At 45.3% G+C, this 21,315-nt stretch overlaps 1 protein-coding gene across 1 annotated transcript in view; it reads right to left on the bottom strand.

Moving 5' to 3' along the window:
* Positions 1 to 15,678: 15,678 nt before the first annotated feature.
* The window catches only part of CMTM4 (CKLF like MARVEL transmembrane domain containing 4), a 533,141-nt gene continuing 527,504 nt past the window's right edge, over positions 15,679 to 21,315 (bottom strand). The window contains exon 5 of the transcript XR_009548277.1: positions 15,679 to 15,711. The gene's annotated coding sequence lies outside the window, so the exon portion shown is untranslated. The remainder of the gene's footprint in view (positions 15,712 to 21,315) is intronic.

Genomic DNA, 21,315 nt, shown 5'->3' with positions numbered 1-21,315 from the left:
GAAGTTCCAGAGGTTCTGGACACATGCCTCATTTTTTTTTGTTGTTGTTAACAATTTTTTTGTGTGTTTTGTTTTTGTTTTTACCAGAACACTGCTAACCTCCAGCTTTCTAGTGGTGCTAAAGGTTGAACCTAGGGCCGATGGGGCCTCAGGCATGAAAGTGTTTTTGCATGACCATATTATGTTCTCTTCTCAGCCCAATGTCTCACCTCTGTAATAGTTGTGGTAAAAGAAATGATCATGCTTCAGAAGAGAAAACACAAGTAGAACCTGAACTGGAATTGGCGTATTGCACCAAAGTAAAAGACTCTGGGGTGGGTGGGGGTGTGGGGAATACAGATCCAAGAAGGATGACAGAGGACCCAGAGGACCTAGTGGGGGTTATATTGTTATATGGAAAACTGAGAAATGTTATGCATGTACAAACTATTGTATTTACTGTTGAATGTAAAACCTTAATTCCCCAGTAAAGAAATTAAAAAAAAAAAAAAAAAAAAAAAGAAATGATCATGCTGGTCCCAAAACCAAATGTCCATTGCTCTATAGGGACAAAAACAAGGATGGAAGCACAAGATGTTTATCCTTCAGACACCTTCAAAGGCAAAGGCAGGCATTAGCTTGGTCTTGGCAAGGACATTTTTTTTTCATGAGTAAAAGGTGAAAGAAAAAATTTATTTCCAGAGGTCATAAATTTTCCATTACTAGGAGTGTTCAAACAGAAGATCTTTCCAATCTTGAAAGCATCATAATCACAGACTTCACAATGTCAGCTTCCCCGTTGGTGTTTCAGGTCTTCCCTAGTCTAGCTCCCACCCATCCCAGCCTCAAACACAAGCCCATACAGACAGCTGTTACTCCACAAACAATAGTTTCTCACCTCTCAATATTCAACCATGCTGCCCTTCTGCCAAAATGCCCATGAACCCTTTCCACATTCAGGACACCAAACTGATAGACTTATGCAGATGCCTCTCCTATGCCAATCACACCTCCCACACAGGTTTGTGGATCTTTCCTCTGAGCTCTCATGGGTCAGCTGCTGACTTGCCTATTTCCTTATCTTTTTGATGGACACAGAACAGCAATAACTCTCTCTCCCCCTCCCTACCCCCCTCCAAATTACTGAACAACTTGCCTCACTCTAAACATGTCCCAGTGAATGTGTTTTCAGAAGGGTAATCAGCTCCTATACTTTGCACTCTTCTTGTATTCTTCTTGGCAGAGTTAGGAGGACTCCAGGATCAGGTAAACAGCTCCTATGGTTTTTCTCATCTTCCCAGAGAGTAATCCTGGGTCCAGCATGCCAGGACCAGAGAGATAAGTCCTTCCTACTCTGCCAAAAGGCTTGTGGTTGGAAGCTAATCAAGTCATCTTTGAAGATAAGATCATAACAACGTTTTTTAATACTCAAGAAAAAATAATCAGGGGGCTCAGTTTGGGGGTACCAGGGCTCAGAAATTATAAAAGCCAGTGATATTTTATTAAACAAAAGATTATTTTGAGGTTCTAAAGAGGTAACTTCTCATGTACCCTTGACTAAGAACTGCCCTCCTCTACCAAAGGAGGTAGAATTTAGGGAGCCATAGGAGGAAGGGGGACACCACCACACCCAGCTACAATGAGAAAGGAAGGCAGGAAGGAGGGGAATGGAAGGTGGGAGGAATGGAGGTTGGCTTCTAACTCTCCCACATGAAGACAGAAGTGCATCTCCCAGCCTCCTGCTGACTCCTGCAGCTTGCACACTGAAGACAGTTCTCCAGCGCACCACTGCAGGGGCAGATGGTTAACTCTTCCTAGACCAGGATACAGTTCTACTTCCTTAGTTTGGGAATGCAGAGGATTGGCTCTCAATTGAAAACCTATGATAGACTGAAGCAACAGCACCCTCTCTTGCAAACCAATATGAGCAGACAACAACCAGGCTCCTTGACAGATTCAAGTCTAATCAAATGTCTCCTATCAACTTATCCCAAGGAAAATCCCAGCAAGCGCTCACAGGGACACATGGGTACAACCAGGGGTGATTAATAAAACACCTCTCACTTGCAAGGAGCATAGTTGTTTGCAAATGATTTCCATACATGCCCATTCATTAGTGCCCCCATGATGTGTCAGAGATGTCAAAGGCCTCTCTAGATTACATATGGAGCTTGAGCCCTAGAAAGGGAAATAAATGACTTTTCCAGACCAATTCCCCCAAGTGCCTAACCCTGAGTTATCCTTGTGGTGTCTTAGAACTTCCCACCAGCAACAGTCTTTTCTTCTCTCTTCTCTCTCTCTCTATTCTCTCTCTCTCTCTCTCTCTCACACACACACACACACACACACACACACACACACACACACACACACACACACATACAAACCCAGTCAAAAGTCTATACATGTAACCCTGGATGTGTTTCACTGACTTCAAATTAATTTTAAATGAAAATTGAAAAACAGAAAAAATGGCCCTAAAATGGTGCTAGCATGCTATAGGAGGCAGAGGACAGGATATTCAGATCAGGGAGTGGGGGCTCTTTCAGTCCCCCATTTATAAACCAGCAGGGGTATTCACCGCATGGATGGAGACAACTGTACTCACCTGGACTCAAAACAAGCCACCTATACACAAAGACCACATGGATGCCAAGTGGCCAGAGCAGGTTTTGAACCCAGGTCACCTGCCCCCAAAATCCTTGCCTCATCTCCAGAGGATGCTAGACTTGTGGTTCATAGCATCTCACCCCCAATCTTCATGGGCCCCTTTTTAACCCTTTTGTCTTCATGACTTGGCTTTCAAGCATTTCAAGCACCTCCTTCTGCTGAAATAGTCTAGAGCTGAATAACTTTTACACCCATCACTCGTACTTTATAGAAATGAGGGTATGAGGCAAAACACAATTTGTCCAAATAAGATTAGGGTTGTTTTTGTTTTGTTTTGTTTTGTTTGTTTTTGTTTTGCCCATGTTCTCCTGTCTATGCCCTCCAGCACAGGCTCCAGAGAGTAGTACTTCCACACAAGCCCATCTGGGTGGCCACACACAGGAAGTTTATTTAATGATCAGGCAGGGAGTGATTACAAGATGATTTCCCAGAGTTGCACCAAGGAAGTGAGGGTTTTAAACCCTGGTGCATGGTGATTCTTAGAAGTTCATCCTTTTGGAAGTATGAACAGCCTATTTGTGCAGTGAAATTAAGTGCAGGAAGTTCAGGCAGAGATTCAGTTGGTTCCAGGAGGAAATACACCACTGCAATCTGGTTCTTATCTGTGCAGACACCCACATGCATCCCCTGCCTTAGGGGAGGAGGGTTCTGGAACTGCTAGCTTTGATCCTCTATTTGATAAAAACCTCCTATGTGAGTGACTATTTGAAGGTCTCTTCCTCTGCAGTGTCACTAAGTAAGAGACTACTTACCACCTCCAGATTTTCCATGATAGTGTTGGTCAGCCCATCTTTATCAGCAAGAAAAGTCAAGTTATGCCACTGTAACAAGTCATCTCACTTTCAGTATTTCACATTCACAAAGGGCTGATTGCTGCTTGTACCACATGTCTAAGGCAGAGCTTTGAGCCATCAGAGTTCCTGCTGGAGAAGAGAAAGGCATCAAATTCCACTCTGGCCATAAATATATTTTCCTCACTAGCTCCTTACTAGCCCCAAGCAAGTCAAAGGTCAAGCTTGACTTAATAGGTCAGAGAAGTAAAATCCTACCACTTTCCCAGAGTCAAACATCTGGTGAATAGCATGTGTGACATAATATCAGCAGTAAAAAAAAAAAAATTAGTGATGGCAAAATATGAAAATAAACTAACATTTATTGATTTTTATCATATAGCAGACTTGAATATAAGTACTTCACATTTCTATTTCATTTGGCAAACACAAGTTAATAATACTATCCAGCCAACTTTTCTTTTCCTTTCTTTTCTGTTTTCTCTTTTTTCTTTTCTAACCAGAGCACTTCTCAGCTCTGGCTTATACTGGTGCAGGAGGTTGAATCTAGGATTTCAGAGCCTCAGGCATAAAAAGTCTTTTGCATAACCATTATGTGGCCTCACCCACCTCTATTCACCCAATTTTACAGAGGAAACAGAGGGTCATGGACTCAAAAGACTTGCCCAAACTAGATAGTTGGTAAATAGTGCACTCCTACACTAAAGCTCCCAGAATCATGTTATTATTCACTCTTCCACCCTGTCTCCAAACAGAACAAGCCAAGAATCCTGTCAGGAACATGGAGACTTTGAGACATTGCTCTTCTCTTATCCCCAGTCATGGAGCACTGCCACGCGTAGCAGGGGATCCCCAGACCCAGGAGCAAAGTATCTTCCTTTAATCAGACTGATTCAGATTTACCTACCATCCAACCAGCATACCTATGGGGGGTCAGACCACACCAGACAGGTTAGGAACTGCCGTCTTACCCAGTCCTTACAAAGTACCAGCTAAGTCTCATTGGCCCCACTTGACAGATGTACAGCTACAGATGTACACAACCTATTAGAGCAGAATTTTGAGCCCAGATGTTGTTGTCATGAGCCTTGGTGATGACCAAGGAAGACCCAAGGTGTGTGTAACTGGAGAAGATTGGCCTGTGTTCATCTAGATACAGGTAAGTTTCACAGCCAAGTCTCTTCCTTTCTCAGGGTCAGAGAGAATGGACTGGACAGAACTTCTAGAATGCTAGAAGCTTCTCTGGAGATTATTTTTCTTTGGGATAATGACCTCTGCCTCTAGGAACCCTCACAGGAAATCAAAACCCCAAATCCCCGCCATGCAGTGTACAAGCATGTGGCCTGGGAATTCAATGCAACAAGCACGTTGGCCACATGGAAGCTGTGGCCTCAGTCAGGCTGATCAGCCCCTTGGAGCCTTGGTTTCGAAGAAACTTCCTAAAAGTTTCATGCCTGGTCATGTTTCAGGAAGTGCTAAGTCTCTAATGAACTGAAGTAAAGGCCTTGGAGCAGCACAAGGTAAGTGGGAGAGCCAGTGAATGAAACTCTGTGGGAAGAGAGAAGACAGCTGACAGTGATGACCAGGGATGAAACCTTCAGGAAGTGCCAATCCGGCATGCTGGGCTAGCACTGAGCACATTGCCCTTATCGCTACATGCTGCGTGGTCTCTCTACCACCCCATGACTCTCTCACCAGCCATAGCTCACCAGGAAGGAATCAACATAAGCAATACTATCCCCCAGGCCTGCCAAGGCCCAGGTGAGTATTACATGAAAAGATCAACAACAGACACTTGTGGCTGTAGAGGAAAGAGTGTGGAGGGATCTTTGTTCCACAACTTTTGCTTTTCATTTTAATCTTAAGAAAAATGTGAAGTAGTGCTGAGGGAGAGAAGAACCACCCAGAAATGAGAGTGGTTACAGGTGTGGCTTGGGAGATGTAGGTGGGGTTTCGGGTTTATAACCCAGAAAAGGAGTGCTTTGGGCCTCTCTTTGGCCATGACCACAACCAAGTAAGTTTCTCTACCTCCCCCCCCCCCCCCATCCTTTCCTGGGACTAACATGTGAGCAATTTTCAGTCCTGTTTCTCTTTCTCTCTCTCCCTCTTTCTCTTTCTCTCTTTTTCCCTGACATGTTTTGTTTTTAATAAAAGTTTAATTTACCTGAATAATCATGCTTTTCCATCAATTATTTGTTGAAAAGGCATGGCAAACTCAGAATGGGGGGCATATGCTGCCTCCCTCTTACTTCTGTAACAGTAAGGAATAGGAGATGACTCCCCTGATAAAGTGCATAACTGACCACATGCAAAGTCTCAAGTTTGAGCCCCTGGTCAACACATGTCCTTCTTCCTCTCTCTCATTCTCCCTAACACTCTCTAAGTGGAGATAATTAAAGGAGTCAAGTAGGAACAGTGTATTGTGTATGTATAAACCCTCTGTGAAGCTCTGAAAGGAAATAAAATATGTAAATAGGCATCATATCTCCCCCTCCAACTTCAACTTCAAGCAGGTAAGTTCTGTCAATGTCTTCTTGAGGTTCCTTCCACATCTTTCCTTTCCCTCTACACAGGCTTTTATAAAGTAAGATTCGCTCATCACTTATTTATGGCCCATTGACAATAATAGCAGTCACACTTGTGAGCACTTCCAGGGACCAGGTTCTGTACCTAGTGCCAGAACTACTGTGAACACACACGATCCTCCTCGGGTGGGACAGTGAAAGAACTCTGCCTCCTGCTTCACTTGACAGGTTATTACACTGATTTAACCCACCATCTACTGATAGATATTTAGATTATTTCTCACTTTTGATCATACAAAGAGAACCACATCTTTAATGTATTCATGTGAGCCTCTACCTAAACTCTACAAATACCTCAAAGGAAAATTTTTGTATTACACAGACCGTGCCGCTGTGTTATCCAAAGAAAAGTTAACTCTCCACAGACAGCACACAAGAAGGCCATTTTGCAGCAGCCTTGACAACATGGAGTTCTGCTGATCTTTTTAGATTCTGCCATTTGTTTGGAGGGAAAACGTATATTGATTTTGTTTTACTGTTAAGTGCTCTGCAATGCCAAGTTCAGTCTTTTTATGGTGGGAAACTGGAGATGTCAAAGATTTGGAGCGAGGATGATAGGCCCCAACCTGGAGTGGGGAAGAAAACACTGCCACACTTTGGGTACTAAGCAGAAAATGTGTCTCTTCCTTTCCATCTTTACAGATATGAATGCTCAACAGGAAGGGAAGATCCTGACTTTGAAAATGTCCCTTCAGCCCTTTCTGATTTGAGCAGTTAACTGCTAATCAGGATAAATGGCCTCTACCTACTGTGGCTGTGAGCAAAATGAAAGGAGAAGAATCAGGTTTGGGCAGAGAATAAACAGTAGCAGCTTGTCACCATGAAGGGCTGGAGCTGCTGACTAGCTTCTATCCATGGATTCCAAAGCAATTTCTCAGGTCCCCCAAATCTGGGCCCACTTCCAGGCCACCACTTCATTTCCTTGTCACCAGGGATTGCAGAAGACCAACTGTATTGTTGATGCCCCACCAGTGCTCACTGGAGTGGCCTGATTAGTGACCCGTGTTAGTAGCACCTTAAATTCACTAATGGTGACTGGGTTTCCTGAACAAGATCATCCTACCCACAGGAAGAGACAGGATTCTGCTATGAACAGAAGATAAATCAGGTGTTGGCAGGAGTATTTTCAACTATTAGAGCATAAGAAGCCAACACGGGGAGGTACTCTGGACTGACTGAGAATAAAAGGGGACTGAGGAGTGGAGGAGAAGTCTGAATTAACAGACAAGTGGAGAAGGCAATTCAAGCAGCCAGAGGACAGAAATAAAGATAAAATCCTTATAATGGTGCCAGGTGTACTCAGTGCTGGGCTAGAGCCACCTCCTGCCATTCAAGAGAGCCACTGCTAAATATTCAGCAGTGTTGCCAGCCAGAACATTAGCCTGAAATTGTGGGAGTCTTTACACCACAGTAGTCAGCAAACACTATAAATCAGGACTTTCTTTTATAGGTGGTTTGTCAGCACACAATTGTACATAAGTGTGTACTATTCTTATACAGAGCCATGAGAGTGTTGAAGGGGAGAGTGGCATGGTCAGGTTTGCACTTGCAAAGAGATCACTCTGTCTAGTGCAGGAGGGACAGTTTGGCCTAGGATTGGAAGCAGGAAGAAGCAAGGAGACTCTCAAGTTGTTCTGGAGAGTGGTGGCAGAGCCACAGCTGTCTATATCATATACACAGAAGCCAAGAAGAGATTCTTTTTTTTTCTTTCCTTTTATTGGGGGATTAATGTTTTACATTTGACAGTAAATACAATAGTTTGTACATGCATAACATTTCTCAATTTTCCACATAACAATACAACCCCCACTAGGTCCTCTGGCATCCTTTTCCAGGACATGTACTCTCCCCCCACCCACCTATCCCAGAGTCTTTTACTTTGGTGCAATACACCAACTCCAGTCCAGGTTCTGCTTAGCAAGAAGAGATTCTATTGAAGATGCAGAACTGATGCCTGGCAACTGGCATCAGGGAGAGGGGACTGGGTGCAGGGATGAGAGGAGGACGTTCGAGCTTGAAATGATGGAAAAGCCTTTCTCAAGTCAACAAATGTCTAGCTATTATCCTCTTGATGTCCCACTGCACCAAAGAGGACAGAAGCTGTATGGAGATGTTTTTTATAACCCTGGAAGGGATGGGCTGGTGTAGGCTGGCGAGAGAATGGAGTGAGCCTGCCCCTGACTCAAGGGAAGTGATTCCTCTTCTCTCTTCTACCACCTCTTCGTCCTCATCTTCTCACTCTGCAAACAAAAACCTCCTAAATCTGAAGGATAAATATTCATGTGACCCTGCCGGCAGCAAGATCTGCCTCAGCATCTCTGGTTCAGTCTGTTTTCATCTATGTTTGGAACCCTGAGTCCTCAGACTCTCACTAATACCCAGCATTCATCACCAGTGCCAGTCATTAAATCTTTACCAGATATATTCCTGACACACTGCTCTCCCCCTGTGCTGTCTGCTTTGGGGTGTAAAATACAGGAAAGCTTAGATCAAGAAAGATGGTGACTCAGGGGAAAGGACACTGATACAGCATCAGTCTGACCTAGGGACTCAAGCTTGGACTTGTCCCTGCAACCTTTCAGAAACTCAGTCTCTTTATCTGAAAAATGAACCTGTACTCCCCAGATCAGAGGGTCATTGTGAGAATGAAATGTGAAGTAGAGGAGGGGACCCTACACACACACACACACACACACACACACACACACACACACACACACACACATACATACAGAGAGAGAGAGAGAACCAGCCAGCTATAAGTAGCCATGCTATGTGGTTTGTCAGGGGAGAGAATGTGGATTCTGGAAACAGACAGGACTGGTATCTGGCTAAGTGCCTCCTGAAGGTTCTGAGCTCTGTGCCTCTGGATCATTTGCTCAACCTCTCTGAACTGCAGTTTCCATTATTATGGTCTTTGTCTTGACCAATCAGTCAACCAGTCTCCATGTCTCAGTGGTCTTTCTTATCAAATGGGGCAGTGTTGTCCACTCACTACAGAGTTTAGGTGAAACTCAGCCCCACATACAATTGCCTTGAGAAGTCCTCAAAATACACAATGCAAGGCATTATTTTTCAAACGTTTGTGTACACACTGATCAAGGGAGGAAAAATCTGTGCAACACAGAAAATGTTATTTACTGCTATTTGCAAGCCAGACTGCTCACACATGCAAGTGGTCATTCTGTCAGCAGCCTGGCCTCTCTGCACATGTGCTGAGCCCTTACTGTGTGCCAGCTGCTGGACATGCAGATATAAACACATGGCTCCTGATGCTGGTCCCTGGGTCACACCAAAGAGTTGACAGGTTATGCCAACCAGAATCAGGGGGCGAAAGAACAGGGTGGTTAACTTCCAGGAGACTTGCTCACAAACTAGATGGAGCCAGTATTTCACGCAGAAGGAACAGCAGATGGATCAAGGTTTGGGCTCCCCTGCAAAGCAGACCCTGAGACCAGAACTTGGATCTGAGTATATAGGAAGCATGGTCCCAGGAAATTGGAGAAGGAGTGAAGAAGTGAGACAGATGTCTTATTCAGCTTGGGCTGCTACTACAAAACCCTGTGATTTAAAGAAAAATGGAAAATGATTTCTTGTAGTTCCAAAGGCTGGGAAGTCTGAATCTGGGCCACCAGCACAGAGGGGTTGTGGTGAGAACCCTTTGACTACTCACATGGCAGAGAGCAAGCCCTTCAGGGACTCTTGTAGGGGCACTGATCCCACTAGGAAGTGTCCCATCCTCATGTCCCTCACTGTGAAAAGTGCTTCAACACAGGCCTTTTCAGGGGACACTAACATGTACTCAGTAGCAGTAGGGAAGAGTAAGGAGCAATAAATGCATTAACAGTGGGTCCCAGGGGCAGTCAGGACAATTATCCTGGGGCCTGTATACAGCCACTAGAGTCACACTGGGATTCTTGGAAATTAGATACTTGCTCTTCAATTCTTTTTTAAAACATTTATTTATTATTTTAATGTGATAGGACAGAAAAATCAAGAGGGAAGGGGGAGGTGGAGAGAGATAAGAGAGATGCCTGCAGTACTGCCTCATGAGGCTCCCCCTACACGTGGGTACTAGGGGTTTAAAGCAGGTAATGTATGTGCTCAACCAAGCGCATCACCGCCCAGCTCCCAGTCTCCAATTCTTGTCCCTCACCTATTTGGGTGGCTCCTGAGATATCCTAGCCCAGCCCTTAAAGCCTTTCTATGTGGTAAGCAGGCAGAACATCCTCTGAAATCCAAAAAAAGTCCTTGATCAGAGACTGGTAGGTAGGTTTGAGAGATCTGATGCTATAGGAGGCAGGGAGTGATTCAAAGATGGGGGGTAAGGGGGGATGGGTGCTGCAGATAGATGGAAGGATCAAAGAACTCTGGGGGAATAATGGTGGTGGCTGTGACACTATTTGAATACACTGTGTTGTGACAGGTCCATTCAGGGAACCCCAAGCTATGTATACCAAACCCCAGGATGCAAGGCTGTCTGAGAAGAAAGCAGAGGAGAGACTGCAGAAGGATTTGTGAAACACATTATGGAGTTTGGACTCTATCCCGGAAGTAATTGGGAGCCCTGGGAGGGATTTGAGGGATAGAGAGTGGCATGGTCAGATCTGTGATTTACACATACCACTCTAGCTGTCTTCTAGAAAATGGATTGCAGCCAGAAAGACTGGAGTCATGAGACTTGTTAGAGAAGAGAATGGAGTGTTGGAGAAATTGAAGCCAGAGAGGATGAAATACAATACCCCCTGCCCCTGTCCATCCTCCATGCTAGACTAAAGGCCTCTCTGGACCCTCTCTCTTGGCTCCCAAACCCCCAGCTTGGCTGGCCCCTCACAGAGACCAGGGTCCACCCATCTCCACTAGCCCTTTGGGCTGATCCTGGGTCCACCAAGCTGCAGACTTCTCTGCTCTGGTCCCCTTGTGAGGACTATTGCAATGAGGACACTGTCATAGTTTCTCTGCCCAGATTTCAGATCCAATATGCAAAAAGTCCTTCAGGGGCACACAGTCCCACATGCCTGCCCCCATACCAGGCCCTAATGCCTTCTCTTCCTCCCCCTCTCCCCCCTCCTCCTGTTGCCTCCAGAGTTATTGGTGCCTGCACTATGAATCCACTATTCCTGGCAGCCATCTTTTTTCCATTGTTGCTGTTGGTGTTATTATTGTTGTTGTTGGATAGGACAGAGAGGAATTGAGAGAGAGGAGGGGAAGACAAACAGGGGGAGAGAAAGATAGACACCTGCAAACCTGCTTCAAGGCCCGTGAAGTTAACCCCTGCACGTGGGGAGCTGGGGGCTCAAACCGGGATCCTTGTGCCAGTCCTTGCACTTCTCACTATGTGCGCTTAATCTGCTGTGCTACTGCCCGACCCCCTCTTCTTCTGACTAAGGCCCAGCTGACAGGTGTGAGCTGCTCATGCAGGCACAGAAACAGTGAGACTCTGACTCAGTTGGAGGTACCTCTCTAAGGCAGACCTGATCAGCTCCCTCTCCTGTGACTTAAAGGCAAGAGTCCCCTGCTGCAAGGAGCCTGTGCTTTTTCACATGACAACAGAACACGGATCTAAGTCCCTCCTGAGTGTCAGTTGCTATACTACCTTGAAAAGCCAGGACTCCTGTTTTGGTCCCCTTTTCCATGAAGTCACAAAGCATCCTAAGGAAGGCCTGAGAGATTACTCAGTCTCCTGCCCCTCCTGCCCACCCCTGAGCTTACAGCCCCCACCCCACCCCGCCCCCACCCTGTACCTGCCCAGCACCCCAGCACCCCTCCCCCTTCTTGTCTGCTCTGTCCTGCCCTTACAGAGAGAAGAGATCCCTCCTCCTTGTGTATCCCCAGAAAACACTCTGCTCAGAGAAGTCACCTCACCATGGCTTTCCTTTCCCACCATAAAAGCCCTGCTTTTCTTTCTCTTCTTTAACAAGGTTTCAGCAGGACTGGGGAGGTGGAATTTGGCTTCAGGCTACATCTGCCCTTCATTTAAAACCACCCTGACTCCTGCAAGGTTGGAAAACAAGTCTTCAAGCTTCTCTTTTATAGTCTTTGTTAGATCCAAATCCAGACTTATTTTTGCCAACAGATTGTATCAATCTGGAGCCTGTTTGCCTCCAGAAACTGACCCTCTTGCTTACAAAGCAAAATTAGCCCAATGTTCAACAAATACCCCAAGTTCCACCCACCTCAGACCCCTTGGAGGAAGTGACCCCAACTTAAAATTTCAGAAAACTTTTTTTGTCTGGCTGGAAGTCCCAGGATTCTTTCACTTTCCCAGCACCCCTGAATCACCCACCTTCTCCTAATTCTCTTGTGGGCATGCTGTTTTGGATTTTAAAATGTTTTCTTTTCCACTGAAAAGAAATGGAGGGGGGGATTTTATTACTGTTGTTTTTAATTACACTGGGCTATTAGACAACAAGAATCTGGACAAATGCAATGCACGTTTTAAGAGAGGAACTATCCTTTACAGAAACAAAAAGAAGCACCTTCAACACTGCACCGCTCAGAGGGAGCATTTCCAGCCTCCTCCTGGCTCTAGTGGGCCCTGACTGTCTTCTACTATTATTAATTTACCAGGCTGGGCCCAGGCCCCAAGGCCAGACCTGCCTCCCAGAGAGGCAGAGCTAAAAACAGCTTCAGTCCCAGAGAGGGGCCAGCTGAGTATCTAATCGCTCAGCTTTCTCCTTGCCCTTCTGCTGGCTCCACTTGGGAGGCTGGTGACATGGAGAGCAAAAGCATGCTTTGATTTGGAAGGGAGGAAAAAAAAAAAAGAGGGCTGCTTGCAGGTGTGGAGACAAAATCATCCAGGCAACCAAGGGGAAACTGCTTCTCGGCAGTCACTGTTGCAGGTGCACCTCCATTTTCCACGGGGTGTTCTCAGAGAAGGGAGGAGGAATTGGTGGGTGCAGGGAGGGACACCACTTGCTTCCGGAGATCAGAAGTGGAATGGGTGTTATTAATCCATTCCTTGCTCTGAGTCACCTGGTTCTTTCTTGTTATAAAAGTTAGCAACACTAGTGGGTTCCCTTAGATCCTTTGTATGTTTCCTTTGGACCAGGATGGGGAGGGAGTAAGCATTAATTATGCACATTGAGACAAAAGTTGCCCAGACATTCATTCATCTATGCATTCACTCAGTCTGCATTTATTATTGATAATAATAGCTGCCATTTAGTAGGTTTCCATTGTGGAGCAGGTGCTGTGCTAAGCACTTTACCTGTGGTGTCTGATTCAGGCCTCCCAGCTTTCCTGTAAAACATACATTGTCCTCATGTTTCTAACAATGAAACAGGTTCAGAAAGGGATAGTGACTTGTTCCCAAGCATAGTCTATAAGAACAAACAGGGATCTAAAGACAGACTAATTTGACTCTAAAATCCCAATTCAAACTGCTAAGATGGCCTGCTTTCCTGTGTGGGTCTCTAACTAAGTGTGGCCTTGAGCTGGATGCTACAATACTTGTTGGATGGATGGAATGTTTCTGGAATGACACAGGTCAGGTTCACTCTGGACAAGAAGGTGCTAATGGCTGGGTTCTGCCCTTACTCCTCATTTAAATCAGCTGTTAAGCAGAGAGGACAACAGAGAACTCAGGACTGGGTGGCCTTCTCTGTCCAGGCCAAGAAGACGGCTGGCAGGCTGGGCTAGACTACTGGCAAAAACTACCCCAGTCCTCTGCCTGCTCTGTGCCCACACCCTCTGTTGTGTGACCTTTCAGATCGTCTCCTCTTGAGATCGTAACTATTCTCCATTCCTTGAATCTGGGCTGGTCTTCGGACTTGCTTTGATCATCAGAATGCAGTGGAAGTGGTGTGCCAAGCTTAGGTCTCAAGAGGCTTGTGGTTTCTGCTCTCTTTCTTGGAACACTGTCATCACCCCCACAGCCCCACTGTAGGATTAGATATGTAGGTTCAAACAATTTTCATAACTCTAAGCCAGAATCACCCAACTACCATATAATGAGACCTTCCTAGACCTCAGGGGACCCCCAACCAATCTGACATCTGTCAGGGAGGTAAAACCAGAACTGTCTAATGGACCCAAAAGTACTGACCTGCTAGAATCATGATCTAAATACATATTGTTTGTTTAAAGTATTAGATTTTGGAGTGATCTGTTACACAGTGAAAGCTAAATGGTACATTGCTCATCTGCTTTCTGGAATGGAGATGCTACAGGAAACATGTAGAGAGGCAAGAACAGCCCGGGTGCTCTAGAACCTGCTGGAGTCTAGACTGTTAAATAAAAAAAGTTTTTTTTTTAATTTCAAGTCCTCACCAATAGTTGCCTATACATTTATTTGCTACCTCTTCCCCTACTGGGCTTAATTTTTTTAAATAGAAAGGTAGGGAGGATGAAATGAGGGAAGGATGAAAGAGGGAGAGAGAGGGAGGGAGGAAAGAAGAAAGGAAGGGATAAATCACAGATTTAAATACAGAATGGAATCAAAGATCTATCAGTGGACCCAACATGTTCATGATACATTGAATAGGGCTTCCTGATCCCCCTAAAAACCACACAAGAAATGGTCTGTGTGTCAGCTGATTCCATCCATGTGACAGGGACACAGACACCCCCCCCCCCCAGCTTTCTATAGCATGCACAGATCAGCATAGATGTCATATGGAGAAGCTATCGGCCCTGGGAAGTAGATTTGATGAAAGATATTCATAGTCCATGTGCCCTAGTCATGTGGGTTAACAGGAGGTAATAGGCCTAGTACCCATGCTCTATTCACCCTGGGGTCCGGACCTGGTGATGTGAATATAGACTGAAGTGAGGAGGAGATTACACTAAGTGATGTGACCTGTACCACAGGAGCCAGAGCACTAATTCCTTGATTCATGCCTGACCCTTAGAAAGACATCCTAAGGGCCCACTTTCCCATATGCCTCTCCCAATCCATATCAAATAATATTGCATCTGCCGATCGCAACCTAATCAACACAACGATCGCCACCTCAACATGCTTCAGCTCAGACTGTGTCCAGAGACTTCACATGTGGAATGACAACCCTTCAGCTTCATTATTCGGGTGAGACCTTTCTTTTCATAGTATTCTCTAATTCCATCCCAGGTGGTTCACTTTCCAACAAAGTCCCCAAACCTAGATATACACCAGTTTCTGTGAGAGAGAGCATATGTTCACACGTATCCATAAACTACTGCAAAATATATACCTGAAAGCAGAAGTACACTAGAGTTTGCAGTGAGTACCCCCCTAACACTTCCTCTCCACTATTCCAAGCTTTGGGTCCATGATTGCTCAACAATTTGTTTGGCTTTGTATGTTAACTCTCTTTTCAGTCACCAGGTTCCAGATGCCATCAGGATGCCGGCCAGGCTTCCCTGGACTGAAGACCCCACCAATATGTCCTGGAGCTCTGCTTCCCCAGAGACCCACCCTACTAGGGAAAGAGAGAGGCAGACTGGGAGTATGGACCGACCAGTCAACGCCCATGTTCAGCAGGGAAGTAATTACAGAAGCCAGACCTTCCACCTTCTGCAACCCACAGCGACCCTGGGTCCATGCTCCCAGAGGGATAGAGAATGGGAAAGCTATCAGGGGAGCGGATGGGATATGGAGATTGGGTGGTGGGAATTGTGTGGAGTTGTACCCCTCCTACCCTATGGATTTTTTAATTTATCCTTTCTTAAATAAAAAAAAAAAGAAAGAAAGAAAGAAAGACATCCTAGGGGGTAGGGGGGTGAGTGGTAGCATGGTGGGTTAAATGTACATGGTGTGAAGTGCAAAGACCTGTGTAAGGATCCTGGTTCGAGCCCCCTGTCTCCCCACGTGCTTCACGAGTGGTGAAGCAGGTCTGCAGGTGTCTATCTTTCTTTCCCCCTCTCTGTCTTCCCTTCCTCTGTGGATTTCTCTCTGTCCTATTAAACAACAACAACAGCAGTAGCAACAATAACAAAAACAAGGGCAATAACAAGGGCGACAAAATGGGAAAAATGGCCTCCAGGAGCAGTGGATTCATAGTGCAGTCCCAGTGATAACCCTGGAGGCAAAAAAAAAAGAGGGAGAAAAAAACATCCTTAGAAAACTTGAGTAGCACCAACATCAAAACTTCCCAAGTCATTCGCAATAGGCCCATCCTTACCCCAGTCCAACTCTGTACTTTCCAACTTCTGGGAGGAAAGAAAGAGAAGAAGAGAAAAAAAATTGCTGGGAGCCTTATCAAGAGACAATCTTACCCTGGATTCTGCTGGTTTTTATCTCTCCTCTGACATTCTAAATAAGCCATAGCCATAAGTGAAAAATCCTGAATTCTAGGTTCACCCTGCACATAGAGTCCAATGGGTTTGCTTTGCCACTTTATTGCTTTTCTATCAGGTCAGGCTTGGCAGGCTGTGGCAAACCCAGGTCTGAGCTCAGCAGACTGATTTGTAGTCACATGTCTGTGTACAAAATACCCAGTGTTCAGCAACAGTGGGTTAACTCTTCTGAAGTATAAGGGAAGTGCCAAATGGGAGATATTTCTTTTAAATTATCTTTATTAATTTATGTATTAGATAGAGACAGCCAGAAAAGAGAGAAGGGGGAGATAGAGAGGGAGAGAGACAGAAGACACCTGTAGTTCTGCTTCACCACTTGCAAAGCTTTCCCTCTGCAGGTGAGGATCAAGGGGGGCTCAAACCTGGATCCTTGCACATTGTAACATGTGTACTCAACCAGGTGTGTTACCAGCTGGCCCCGGGAGGTATTTCCAACCCTTTGTATGCATGTGTATGAGTGTATGTAAGTATACAAACAGTATACAATGACTGCAGGAGGTCAGGCTTTAAAAAGCATTTACTTAAACATTCTGTACACTGTTCCCACAGGATCTGTGTCCCAAGAACTTGCCTTTGCAATTCACGGAGCCAGACTTGGTTCAGGAAAGAATGTCCACTGTTCTTGAAGGTCTGCAAGGAGGGCCTGGGGTCATCTAGAATATTACAGAAAGATCCATGGACTCTGTCATAGTAATGAGAGCTGCTAGGAAACAATGGCAGGCAGGATTCATGTGCAGATATAAATTAGACTAGGAGGGATTCCTGGTCCAATGACCCATCTCCCTCCTCCATATCCAGTAAGAAGTTATGAAAAGCAAAAAAAAACAAAACAAGAAGAAAAAAAAAAAGTAGTGAAAGGCTCTAGGCAGGCTGATGACTGAGTTTGGTAAAAGGAGATAATAATGGGGCAGGGGAGATCTGAGACTTCTTCACAGAAGTCATACCTCTGGCTCCCACTGACTAGAAAGCATAGGTCAGACTCCCCCAAGACACAGAAGAGTAATTGAGGAAGAAGAAGGCTCCCCAGCAATAGGGTGCAAGAGCCAGACAGCCTGCCATGCTGTCTTGAACCCAGTGTTACTGAGTCTGCTTGCCCTGGCTCCTTGCCTGGTCCTCAGCTCAATCCAGAAGCAGGTTCTCCAAGAGCACCAGGCTTCAAGGGAAAACCCTGCCGGGGAGAGAAAGTGTGAATTTTGGCAGCACTGCTGTTGTGTGTGTGTGTGTGTGTGTGTGTTTTCCAAAACACACAGGGTAAATGAGTCAGGATAAAAATAGAGAGTAGCAAAGAAAAGAAAAAAAAGTGGTGCTGCCACTGCCTTGAGTGCAGGTGCAAGTGACTGACTGCTGGTAACAGGTGAATCCCCAAGACAGACTTATTCAGGGTGTGACTAGTACTGCCAGAACACAGATTCTGACCCCAGGGAAGCTCCTCCAGGCCTTTCTAGACCTCTAACAGATCCCTCTCTACATCATCACAGGTCATCTACAAGAAAAGCATTATAAACCTTCTTGTGGGCCTCTACCTTGCCCTCAGTGTAGAACAGCAGTGGTGAAAACTGCCCCACTCTCTAAAGGGAGGCTGGGTCAACATACTCTGCCACTCGAGGAAGACTGTTCCTGAAATGAGTGCAGCCTAGAATGTTCCTAGCAATGACCATGGGATGTGAGCTCAGACTGGCAGTGATGTTCCTGTGCTAAATATGAATAGACATGGGCCCTGGGTCAGGTCAGTGGAGTTTATAGTTAATGGTACTTATATACTTTTCTTATATTTGGGAGCTACTCTCTTCCCTGATCCATCTTTCTGGCCCTATTCCCAACTCTGGAACAGTCCTCCTAAACAATACTTTTAGCCCACCTGCATGTTAGCTGTCCAGCCCAGGCAAAAATTAATAAAATCATGGGCCCATCAGAATAAACCTAAAATAAACTTCTAGGCTTCTTCCAACATGAAGACCCTAAATCTCATCTGCTATACTCTTATGCCTAGGTTACTGAATACTAAACAGTTTTTTTCTGTTTTATATCTTAATGCGTTTCAGCCACCAAGTCACAGATGCTAACATGATGCCAACCTAATTTCCCTAGGCAAACAACCTTACCAGTGTATCCCAGAACCCCACCTCCCCAGAGCCCTACCTGACCAGGGAAAGACAGAAACAGGCCGGGGGTATGGATCAGCCAGTCAACACCCATGTCCAGCAGAGAAGTAATTACAGAAGCCAGACCTCCCACCTTCTGTATTCCATGAAGACCTCTGATCCATACTCCCAGAGGAATAGAGACTAGGGAAGCTTCCAATGGCGGGGATGGGATACAGAACTCTGGTGGTGGAGGAATAGGGTTTATCATAACACACTGGGTATCCAAGCTGAAGCAGTGACCAATGAGCCTTTAGGTTCTGAATCTGAAGCAGAGCAGAGAGGACTGAGCCAGAAAGGCCTGAGGGAACCCTGTGCATAGGTAGTGAAGAGACTCTGAGAAGGTAAATGCTCCTTGGGGGAGCACAGTGAAAAGATCTGTGAATTGTCCAGCACCCAAGGGATCAAGGGGGAAAGAGAACCTGAAAAGGAACATCCAAAAGCCAGGAGGAAACCAGGAAGGGCCCTGAGAAGGAGGAAAGTGTCATCTGAGTCCATAAGTAGCAGGATATAAAGCAGAATAAAGATTCACTGAAGGGTCCTAAATTGAGGGTATGGGGGTGGTGTTTAGTGCTCTGCAGACACCTTATCAAAGGAAAACGAGGGTTGGGGAGACAGCATAATGATTATGCAAAAGACTTCCCTGGCACCACCATAAGCCAGAGTTGAGCACTGCTCTGGTAAAATAAATAAATAAAACATTATGCCCATTCATCAACAACAGTATTATAAACCATTAATTCCCCCCCTCCAAATTTAATGATCTGGAGGAGAAGGGAGAAGACCCACTGAAGAGCTTAGTGAGAAGACTTCAGTGATATGTGGGAGATATGGTCCAGTTCTAGTGAGCTGAACTGTGAAGGGAGTGGGGGCATCATAAGGTGCAAAGAAGAGGGGAAACAACAGGTAGAGGGAGGGGAAAGTAGGGTCAAGGAAGGGTTTTATTAGGGTGAAGGATTTAACATAGCTCAAGGCTACTGAGAAGAAATTGAGAAGTGTGATGTGGAAGGCTGCTCACTCCTTTCATACTTGGGGCCCTAGGTTTGACCCCCAGAATTGCATATGATGAAGCAGTGCTCTGTGCCCATTCAATCCCTCCCTCTTGGTCTCCCTTCCTCTTAAAAAATAAAGAATCTTAAAAATAAAGTTAGGGGGTTAAACAGTGGCACATCTGATTGTGTACACACATCACCATGTGTAAGGAACTGGATTCAAGTCCCCAAACCCCATCTACAATGGGAAAGCTTCTGAAGTCGTGAAGCTGTGTTGCAAGTGTCTCTCTTTCTTTCTCCCTCTCTATCTTCCTATTCCCTGTTGATTTTTCTCTGTCCTGTCAAATTTATAAAAAGAAAGGAAAAAATGGCCAATAGGAGTGGTGAATTTTTCATTCAAAAAAGCACCAAGCCCTGGTAATGTACCTGGTGGCAATAAAAAATAATAATAATAAAATAAAATAGAGATAATGGATGGATAGATGGAGGAATAATGGATGGAGGACATATCCACCATGTTGAGACAGGCAGGAATGCCAGATCAAGACCAGCTAGACTTGCCCACAGAGAAAGAAGCTGCTTTAAACCAGAAAGAAGGAAGGAGAGCCCAGGCGGCTGCACACGCAGTAGAGCATATATGATACAATACATGGGGTCTATAGGTTGTTCCCATTCATTGTCAGGAAGCAGTTCTAGAAAAGAGGAAAATATATGAGCTAATGGAGGGATCAAGCTATAAGCCACAGAACTAGTGAGCAGCAGAATCCAGACCCAGATCCATGTGTCTCAAAAACTATCTTCTTGATTCCACAGGTCAAGCAAAAAGGATAAAGGGATAAAGGTGACTTGAGTTTTTCCCCCTGGATCGATTTTTCTTATGAGTTTCCTTTTTTTTTTTTTTTCTGCCTCCAGGGTTATTGCTGGGGCTCAGTGCCTGCACTACTACTCCACTGCTCCTAGCAGCCATCTTTCCATCTTTTCCCATTGTTGTTGTCGTTACTGTTATTGTTGTTGTTGCTGCTGGATAGGACAGAGAGGAATTGAGAAAAAGGAGGGGAAGACAGAGGGAGTAGAGAGATACAGACACTGCAGACCTGTTTCACGGCCTGTGTAGTGACCCCCACCCCCTGCAAGTGGGGAGCTGGGGGCTCAAACCAGGAAGCTTGTGTCAATCCTTGTGCTTCACACCATGTGTGCTTAACCTAGTGTGCTACCATCTGGCCCCCATGAGTTTCCTTTTAAGTTAGCTTTTGTTGTGGGAGTAGAAGAAAAAGAGCAGTCAGACCAGCTCTGCCACTCTGCTCTGGCTCTGGCTCTGGGGAGGGTAGGAGCCCAAGGGAACTAGTGAAGCTCTCAGAATTTCTTCAAACTAGGTTGGGAATCTGCAGAGTCTTCCCCTTCAAATGATAAAACAATTCATGAACACAAGACTTTCAAGGGGAGAGCAATGAATCTCAGGGGCCCTGCTAATTAAAAAGCCCGTATTATATTACTTCCTCAAGGACTCATCTGCTAATTTTTAGGATTATGGTACATTGATTAATTTATACAAGTTTTTAATCCCTCTGTGCTTAATGAAGTCCAGGAACATGGGAACAGGAACATAATTGAGCTTCATATTATTTTATTAGAGAGAATTATGATCCGATGTGTTTGGAAGAAGTTTGTGAGGGCAGGGAGGCTATGCACAGGCTGTTAACTGATTGCTTTCCAAATCCTGGGGAGGGGGGCTTCCCCTTGGGGGGCAGACACAAACGGAACTCATTTCTCAAAGCTATAGTGCTGGGTGCCTTCTGGTAGCCTGGAGGAGCCACATCTTTGGTATGAGTTACAGTGACCAACAGGATAAATATCACACACGGATATTTGCTCTCCAACC

This window comes from Erinaceus europaeus, chromosome 2 (assembly GCF_950295315.1).
Source record: "Erinaceus europaeus chromosome 2, mEriEur2.1, whole genome shotgun sequence".
NCBI lineage: Eukaryota > Metazoa > Chordata > Mammalia > Eulipotyphla > Erinaceidae > Erinaceus > Erinaceus europaeus.
Note: the sequence above shows the minus strand (reverse complement) of the source record. Positions and strands in the feature narration are given on the sequence as shown.